The sequence below is a fragment of the Anolis sagrei genome, chromosome 1, assembly GCF_037176765.1.
Source record: "Anolis sagrei isolate rAnoSag1 chromosome 1, rAnoSag1.mat, whole genome shotgun sequence".
Lineage (NCBI taxonomy): Eukaryota > Metazoa > Chordata > Lepidosauria > Squamata > Dactyloidae > Anolis > Anolis sagrei.
Genome location: NC_090021.1, coordinates 281,954,486 through 281,964,657, shown reverse-complemented (window position 1 = coordinate 281,964,657; position 10,172 = coordinate 281,954,486).

The window sequence follows — 10,172 nt, the reverse complement described above, 5'->3', positions numbered from 1 at the left end:
TGCACCGGAAGAGGGGCCCGGCACACCGCCCAGAAACACCCACGAGCGCAGCGGAACAGCGCCCCCTTCGCCCTGGAGGGCCTCATTACGCCAGGAAACAGGCATAAGCAAACCTCGACCCTCCAGGTGTTTTGGACTTCAACTCCCACAATTCCTAACAGCCAGAATTGCACCGGGACTGTGGCGCAGCTGGCTGGGAGTCAGCTGCATTAAGATCACTACTGACCAAAAGGTCATGAGTTGGAAGCCAGCCCAGGTCGGAGTGAGCATCCGACCAATTTGTGTAGCTTGCTGTCAACCTTTGCAGCTCGAAAGACAGTTGCATCTGTCAAGTAGGAAATTTAGGTACTGCGTACGCGGGGAGGCTAATTTAACTAATTTATGATACCATAAAAATCTCCAGCAAGAATGCAAAGAATAAGGAAGTACTTCATCAGTGTCACAAATGGACGGTGAAGCAACAGCTCCCCTGGTGGCCAGAATACCCTCATCAAAAGCTGGAATGTTAAATAGCCTCTGTATATATGTGTTGTGTGTCTATGGCATGTATATGTACATTGTAATCCACCCTGAGTCCCCTGCGGGGTGAGAAGGGCGGAATATAAATACTGTAAATAAATATAAATAAATAAATGAAAGAACTCTTGTCTGCTAGAGGTACCTGTGAATGTTGCAATTTGCCACCTTGATTAGCATTTAATGGCCTGCAGTTTCAAGGCCTGGCTGGTTGCTGCCTGGGGGAATCCTTTGTCGGGAGCTGTTAGCTGGCCCTGATTGATTCTTGTCACACATACCTCAAGCAAACAAGAGTTCTTTCCCCCACGCTGAACACTCCACAGTTATATAAACCCCACTTACCAGTTTCCAACTGACCCCTCGACTTCTAAGGATGCCTGCCATAGATGTGGGCGAAATGTCAGGAGAGAATGCTTCTGGAACATGGCCATACATCCTGGAAAACTCACAGCAACCCATTGATTCCAGCCATGAAAACCTTCGAGAAAACATTATACAAACCGAGTTTAACGTCCCAGCCACAAGACAGGTTAAAAATATCAGGGGTAATGTGTTAGGGTAGAACTTCATTTAGCTCAGCCAATATAGATGATACCTTAACCATCATCAAAGGCCACCTTGAAGAGCTATGTCTTCAGGTCCCTCCAAAAAGACTGAATTGTGGTGGCTTGCCTGATTTCCTTGGGGAAGGTGTTCCAAAGCCAGGGGGCAACCACTGAGAAGGCCCTCTTCCTCATCCCCATCAGCCATATTTGAGATGGGGGCAGGACCGAGAGGACGGCCTCCCTGGCAGAGCTTAGAACCTGCACAGTTTCTTAGGAAGGCAATGGCAAACCCTCCAAAAAAAAACTTGGCAAGAAATCCCTGAGACAGGGCTGCCATAAACTGGAAGTGACTTAAAGGCATCCAACAAAAATATCTGAAATATTAAAGCAGATCTTCCTTTAAATATATTCCTGCCCTTGTTTCCCAATTGAGACCAGAAACAAGGAGATTATAACATAGCTTTATTTCTACAGACCGAACTTTGGGTTGTTCATTGCTGCTGAGGAAACCTTTAAATTCCATCATCAATTATCCTTACCAACTTTCCCCCTCCCATCTCTGTTGTGTTACCTGAACTCTTCTTAGTTCAGAACAACATATGTACAATATGATCCGTTGCACCAACTCACATACTGTCCTTTTAGAGAAATTTAAAATGGTATTTCTTTGTCCATATGAGAGACCTTCTTTCAGCAGCCAAAGAGCAAATCTGTCTGTCTCTCTGCAGCTGCATAGCTCGAGCCTGAACAAATGTGCAACAGTATCCAAAAGTTCCAGGCTCAGCCATCACCCTATGCATTGCCCAACCAATCAGCTTCATGCATGTTATTTTACAGTTTACACACACAGTTGTATTCTCCAGCAAGCTTCATGTAATGATTCTTACTTCGTAGGCCAAAGTAGGAGCCTGAGATGTCAGTAGGCAGGCCTCCATTTTGGGAGTTTAGGCAGAGGAGGCAGACATCTTGGGAGTGTAAAATGAGAAGAAGGGGAGGAGCTGGAGCTCCCTCTGGATTGATTAGGACAGATGGGAGGAGTTAAGCACAGAGAGGGGAAAGTGTCAGCTTGAGAGAGAGAAGAGAGATTGGTTTTGGGAACAGAGGAGAAGAAAGGTAGATTTTTGGTGAGCTTAGATTTTTCTGTGAGAGAGCATTTTGTGACAGGCAAGGCTGCATTATTGACCAAGAGGGTCAAAGTAGTTGCCTGGGTGCTTGTGTTGGTTTTTACACAAGTGGTTTGCTCTCTGGGTTAGAGTAGATTAGCTTTTAGAGGACTCTGCTTAGAGTGTAGCTAATTGCTCTGGGGACAACCTGGTTAGGTTTGTCTGGGGAACGCACTGCTGCTGTGTTGTAGAGTGAGGAGTTTTACTCATATCTAAGACAAGAAACTGTTTATAGTAACCATCAAGATTACTGTACTTTAGAAACCATTCAAGCTTGTGTGCCTCATTAAAGAAGATAGTTGTTTGTTCTGTATTATCAATAAGCATATTCTCTAGTTCAACTTTAAAGAAGCCTCAATAGTGATTCATTCCAGTGGGAATAATACTAGCTGTTTTACCATCTTTACTTCACAGTCATCTCAAGGAGCTTAAGGGAGAGCTGGTGGGCAAGGAAGAGGATTACCTCAGGGAATCATTCTTTAATTTCCCAAAGTATTTTGGGTGGTGGCAGCAAATCTACCAAAGTACATACATGTTACTTCACATATATATAAATGCTCTGTGCCAGAATCATATTCCATCATAGTTGTGTCTAGTTGTGGAATTGGTAACTATGATCCTTTAAACTGACGACCAGTGGCGTGATTTAAAATTTTTGAGTGTTCAGCGGTGGGATAGTAACTTTAAGGCTTGATCCAGTATGTTAGATCAAAAACCTGAGGTAAACGTTTGTCCCAAAGTGATCTGGAGGTACCTCAGAAACTGCCCAGAAACCCCATTTTGAAACCCTGTAGTGATGGCTCCACCTACAAATAAAAAGACCTCAGCAACTCCAGTAGGAGAGGAGAGGCAGGAGGCTGAGATGTTAGAGACTGTGACTGAAGAAAGGGTAGAGAGTCCAGAAATGGTGACTACCTCCCTAGAATTGGAAAAGATGAGAATGGAAATTGAACTTAGGAGGATGGAATTTGAGGCTGAGAAAATGAAACATAAGATTAGAGAGAAAGAGAGAATGATAGAAGCCAATGAGAGAGAGAGAGAAAAACAACTTGAGGCTGAGAGAATGAAACAGGAGGCTAGAGAGAAAGAAAGACAACTGGAGATTGAGAAAGAAAGGGAGAGAATGAAGCATGAAGAAGGGATGATGGAGTTGAAATTACAAGAAAGACAACCCACATCCAGTCCAAGTGAAACCCAATCTGAGCCATTAGCCTCTCAAATAAAGCATTTCCCAAAGTACTCAAGAGGGGACTGTGTGGAAAGTTTCCTCGCAAGTTTTGAAAGGACTTGCGCTGATTTTAAGGTGCTTGAGGAAAGAAAGATGGCACATATAAGGCCTTTGATATACACTGAGCTTAGTGAAAGATGTGCACAGTTAAGGGACACTGAGTGTACAAACTATGCTATATTTAAGGAAAGGGTGAAAGTGTGGAGCAAATTAGAAAGACTTTCAGAGAAATTAAAAGAAAGAATGGTGAAAAACCTATTCACAGGTGGGCTCTAGAATAGAAAAAGCTTTACAAAGGTGGCTTGAAGGCAGTAAAGTCTCCACATTTGACCAACTGAGGCATTTGGTTTGCTTAGAACAGTTTTACAAACTAGTTCCAGCCCAGATGAGGTGGTTTATAAAGGACAAGAGGATTCAAACGGTAGCAGAAGTGGCATCTGTTCTAGACGAAATGGAGGAAGACCTTGATGTAGGTTCCCCATTGTTTAGAAAGCCAAAGGAGTGGGTCCCAAAAGGAAGAGCTGACAGGGATGGTCAGAATCCTAGAAAGGGGAACACCAGCTCAGGAACTGCACCACGTAAAATCCTATGTTACCACTGTCATCAGGAAGGGCACGTTAAAGCCTCATGCCCAAAGGTGACAAATGCTAGACCTGTGGCCCCACCTAAGTACATCAAAGTGATTAAAAAGGTCCAGCCACTGACAGAAAATCCTGCTCCTCAAGAAGAACCGATTAAAATTATGAGAGTTTGGAGTATGGATAAGGGTGTGAGTAGAGATTACTTGGAGGAAGTTCAAGTAAATGAGGAAAAACTTATGAGTTTATGGGATACTGGCACAGAAGTGTCTTTAGTGCGCCCTCAGCTAGTAAAAAAAGAACAAATGGCACCAGGACTTAAATGGCGTTTGAAGGGGATACATGGGCCGAGCTTCGAAGTCCCCATAGCTGAGATCCCAGTCCATTATAAGACCTTTAATGGAAAATAGAGGATTGGCATTTTGCCTAGCCTAGAAATCCCTGTGTTGATAGGGAATGATCTCTCACAACACTGTATGAGAGTTAACGCTGTAACTAGAGGCCAGAGCAAAAAGGCAGGAAACTCTGAGGAGAGAGAAAATACCTCAGAAATGGCTTCTGGCTCTCATAGTAACAATATGGAAGAGTTCCCAGTGATGATACAACACAGTCACACAGATGATTTCTAAAAGGAACAGCAATGTGATTAAAGTTTAAAGAGCCTATGGGAAGGAGTGGAATCACAAGAAGCCAAACCCACAGAGGAGAGGCCATATATCTATAAGACCATAGATAACAAACTATTGAGAGTGGCTAGACCAAAAGAGGTGAGAAAGAAGGACCGAAAGGGGTAGAGAGAGAACAGATTGAGAAAGATAAGGGGTCTATGGCAACACAGAAATTAGATCAGGGCCTTAAGGAAACATATGATTTTAAAAAGCACGGAAGGGCTGAAGTGTGATCCAGAACTAGTTTTGACAGGGGAGGCATGTTTAAGGCACATAGGAGACATTGACAGTGCCAGGGAGGTTGTGGCACAGGCTGTGGAGTGGCACCAAGGATTTCAGCCAAGGACTCCAGGCCATTTGTCTCCCATCAGGAGAGCCACAGGGCTAGCTGAGGTAGCCAGAAAGGTGGTTCAGGAGGATGAGGAGGACAAAGATGGCGGAGCTGACCCTAAGCTGCATGGTGTCGCTGAGGGAGTGGCACAGAGTGTGACCAAGGGGCCCGTCATGGTTGCCAGGAAAGCAGAGAAGCCAGTGACCAGAAGTATGGTCAAGATAGTCTCCAGAGAGCTGGTTGTGCGTTCCAGTGAAGCCAGGAGGGCAACTGTCAGCAGCCCAGAGAGGTCTGAGATTGCCTCAACATCGCAGAAGACAGTGCAGGAGGGAGAAAGGAGGAGAAAGGCAGCGGTCAGCAGTCCAAAGAGGTTGAAAATTGCCTCAGCATTGAAGAAGACAGTGCAGGAGAGAAAGAGGAGGAGAAAGGCGATGGTCAGCAGCCTAAAGAGGTCCAAGATCACCTCAGTTTTCAAGGAAGAGCAACTGCAGGAGGGGGAGAGAGGGGTGGAGAGGACTCGTTGTCATCTCGGGAGAAGGGAGGTCGTCCCTCGAAGACGCCAGTGGGTCATCCATCGAGATCGGAGGACGGCAGAGAAGGAGCAGAGAGGGAGAAAGGGGAAGTATCCCTCACTACATCAAAAAGGGACAGTGTTATGTACATTGGGTACGGTGCAAGCAGGACTGTATGTAAACTGTGGGACATTGTGTTTAAACGATTGTACATTGCCCAGAAGAACACATCTGTCAAAAGAAAAGTGTGGGAGTGTGGGGAATGTGTTAGCCTGTTGTAATGTGAGATTGAATGTCAGGGAAAAGAGATGTGGCATTGGTTAGGAAGAAAGCTCAAAACTTTATTCTTTACAATGCACAGACAATTCCCATTTGAAAATGTTTACACCAGGTAAAATGCACAAACAGCAAAGTAACACAATGGAGTTTGACATTACAAGACTTTGATTTTGAGGTCAAACACATCAAATTGTGCCATTTTGTAAGCCGCCCTGAGTCCCCCCTCGGGGGTTGAGAAGGGCAGGGTAGAAGTATACGAAAATAAATAAATAAATAAATAAATAAATAAATCAAGGTACCCAGAGTGTTATTGCAGGTGCTTAATCAAGGATAATTCCATAAGGTATATAGGTAATAAAGATTGGTAATGGTATTGATGATGAATGCATTGATTAAGGTAATGTACTGTTTTAAAATGTCTAACCTGTTTTTATTGCAGCTATGAGAAATGTACTTGTTGAGTAATTGCACTGTTGAAATGTATATATTATATGCAATAGGTATATTGATTGGGAAGGGGATAGGGGGTAGAGTGGATTGAAGGAATTTAGAAATAATAGAGCAGGGGTGCGAAATGAATGGAGGGGAGGGCAATGGCATGCGGAAATACTAACAAACCAAACAACCAGGAGAGAAGCATGGGTTGACGCTATGAAAGTTGAGTGCGACATGGAGGGGGGGGGGTGTCCCGTCAGCCGAGGGGGTCCTATAGAAACTATAATGGGGAGGGGGAGATGCAGGAAAGGGAGACCATTAATTCGGCCTAGGTATTGTGGAAATTTAGTAACTCTAAATCGGTCTCCTGACGTGGCAAGTTGGTGTACCCAGGATGGCGGTCCCTCTGGATTGAAGGTGGTGCTGTTGAATGCCAGATCTGTCAACGGAAAAACAACTTTCATCCAGGATTTAATCCTGGATGAGCGGGCAGATCTGGCGTGCATTACGGAGATCTGGTTGGATGAAGCGGGAGGTGTAAATTTGACCCAGCTTTGTCCACCATGGTTCTCCGTGCAGCACCAACCGAGATCCGGAGGGCGGGGAGGCGGGGTTGCGGTGGTCTATAGAAATACCATCCCTCTGACCAGGGGCCCCATCCCGCAGTCAACCAATTTTGAATGTGTCCATCTGAGGGTGGGTGACTGGGACAGAATAGGGATTCTGTTAGTTAGTGTCTAGTTGTGGGATTGGTAACTATGATCCTTTAAACTGATGACCAGTGGCGTGATTTAAAAATTTTGAGTTATAATATACCCAGTGATTTTTTTTATACTTCACAACAACCAACACAAGCAACATATTTGCATCTTTGCTCAGCCATGGGAATCATTGGTTGACCTTAGGCAAGTCACGCACCCTCAACCTCAGGGGAAGGCAAAGGCACTTTTGAAGAAATCTTTCCCAAAATACTTTATGATAGCTTTGCCTCAGGGTCGCCGTGAGCCAGCATTTACTTGAAAACACAACCACAAATTCTTCAAATACTTTTAGATTTGGCAATTTCTTGTTTTTTTGAAGGACATTTCCTCCTCAAATTGAAAGATAAGGGAGAGAGGAATTTAGGTGTTTTGGACTTAAGCTTCCACAATTCCTAACAGCCAGTAGGCTGTTGGGGATTGTGGGAGTTTAAGTCTAAAACACATGGAGGGCCGATGTTTGCCCATACCTGGTTCAATCTCTCTCTCTCTCACTCATTTCCTCACTTTAAGCTCCTTAGTCAACCAAGTATCTTACGTAGCTTAACTCTGTGGGATGAGACACTTAGGGAAATGGTGTAATTTCCCCATTCCAGAGATCAATCAGGACGTTTTGTTGCCAGGATCACACTGGTAGCAAAATGTGTTGCATATATATTTAGCATCTTTGATTGCATCAGCATTGTTTATGAAACTCTAAATATTGTGTTCTCTGACACCGTGGAATTAGTGCAGTTTGACACCAGTAATTGTTCTGGCTCAATGCAATGACATTCTGGGAATTGTAGTTTGGTGAAGTACCAGAATTCTGCCAGAGAAGGCTAAACAACAACAACAACAACAACAACAACTGAATTTATCTGTTTATCTTCATGGCTCGAGGTGGGGTACAACATGATTAAAACACATAGATACTATCACAATGCATATATTAAAATGCACCGAACAAAGAATGACAGCAATACTATCAAAATACAAGACCTTGTACAACTGTAACTCTCAGGGTTCCATAGCATTGACCTATGGCAGTTAAAGTGGTGTCAGGATGCATTAATTCTACAGTGTAAATGCCCCCTATGCGTTTGGTGGTAGATGTTGTTCTTTACTAGCAGGTGTTGTGACACAGCTGGAATCAGAGAGTGTTTCTGACGAGGATGATGGGACTCAGGTTCACAGTTTGGTTCAAAATGTCCCTGCTATAGACAGTGAAAAAGAAGTGTAATTTCCCACAGCAAGGCATGAGAGTGTTGATACTGAAAATAAGAGCCAGGTGCAGATTGACTTCGAGAAGGAGGACAGCTCTTCGCCTGGTTCTCAGCCTGACAATGAGCAAGCAGGGAGACAGGCTGACGCTAACGAGCAGATTGACCGACCAGTTAGAATTCCGTGTTCGAATAAATGAGAGGATAGCTAATAAGAGGGTGGCCAGAGGCCAAAGAAACGCCTTCATGTTTTTCAAATGGTATTAAACAGGGTGTTTGAGAACAGATCTTTGTCAAAGAAACTTCATGTTTACCTAAGGAGCTTGCCTAAGACAGGCTGGATTACCTTACAGTCTTTGTGTTCATGGTTCCAGGACTTTGTCATGTTCTCTTGAGTCTTGCTTTGCTGATGCCTATTGGATTATGCTTCAAGTGCTATGTTATCCTGATGTTAACCTTTGCTTTAAAGAACTTTTTACCTTTTGTTTTTAATAAACCATAAAGACTTCTGGCTGTGTGCAGGTTGGTGTTTTTCAGCAAGGTGATTCTACTCTGAGGTGCAACAGCAGGAGCATTCTTAAACACTTTTAGTCCCCTTCTATACTGCCATATACAATCCAGATTATTTGCTTTGAACTGGATTACATGGTAATGTAGACTCATATAATCCAGTTCAAAGCAGCTAATGTGGATTATCTGATTTGATAATCTGGATTATATGGCAGTGTGGAAGGGATTTTAGATGATATAAAACAAGAGTTTATTAGCCTTTTGTTTCTTAGTAGAACTATATCCAACAAAGAACAATCTTATTCCTTCTATATTTCTCTTTTTGAAAGTTTGGTAAATTAGGCCCCCTCTACACTGCCATATAAAATCCAGATTAACATCTGGGAGGATCATGTTCATGGGCATTAAAATGTCAGGATTGTAGAGCAGAGGGCCATGCTAAAGTGCTGGAATTTAGGTAATATTGCACCAATTCTTTGGAACTGCCTAGTCAAAGGCACAGAGGAATATCTACCATTTCTACACATTATGTTTGCATTCCTAAGTTATGAATAAGTCAAAGAAATTGTTGGCTAAATCCATTGGGATGCACCTACTGATTGAACAGCTTATTTCACTGGAATTGATTTCCCCTCCCTGCTGCATATGGAAAACCTGCTCTATAAGTAGTTGAGCCAGATTTCCCAGATTTCGGCAGTAGAAAAAATGGGGGCAGGGGAAAGGCGGGAATAAAAGTTGCATTGTGACGGAGTGTCAGGATTACTGTATATGCTCATGAGCAAGTTGACCTCATGTTTAAGTCAAAGGCAATTTTCTGGGGTTAGATTTATGGATTTTGATGTGACCTGTGAAATATCAACCATCATCATCATCATCTTGATATCCCGCCACCATCTCCCAAAACACATTCAAGGCAGCTTACAAGGCACTACAAGTGTAGTATTTATTTATTTTATTTATTTATTTCACTTGTATACCGCTCTTCTCAGCCCTCAGGCGACTCAGAGCAATTCAGTATGTAACATAAGCGGTGTTCCTTCTCCCAGGAGCCTGATTTGCCTTACTTTAAAGTTGCTTGATGTTGCTTCCTCTTGCATTTTCTCCCAGGGCTGCTGCAGCTTTGCAAGAGCCCTAAAAGTTAATAGTATCAGAGTCTGCAGGCCTCCTTTGCAGCTATTGGTTCAGAAAGGTATTTTTTTGGGTCCAGGGACCGCCTTTTCTCCCAGGGAAGAGATCTCCATTTTGGAATCTCCCCTGCCTTTTCAGTTTAGAGGAAAGACTTCAGACATGCCGATGGTTAGGCAGTTAGCTCTGGGGAAACTATTGCAAAAACTACATTATGGATAAGTATTAAGCTATATTGAGTTAATATAGATAGTATATTGTGTATTGAGCCGTATTGAGATATTGTGGATAGATAAGCTTAATTGAGAAGATTGAGTTATAT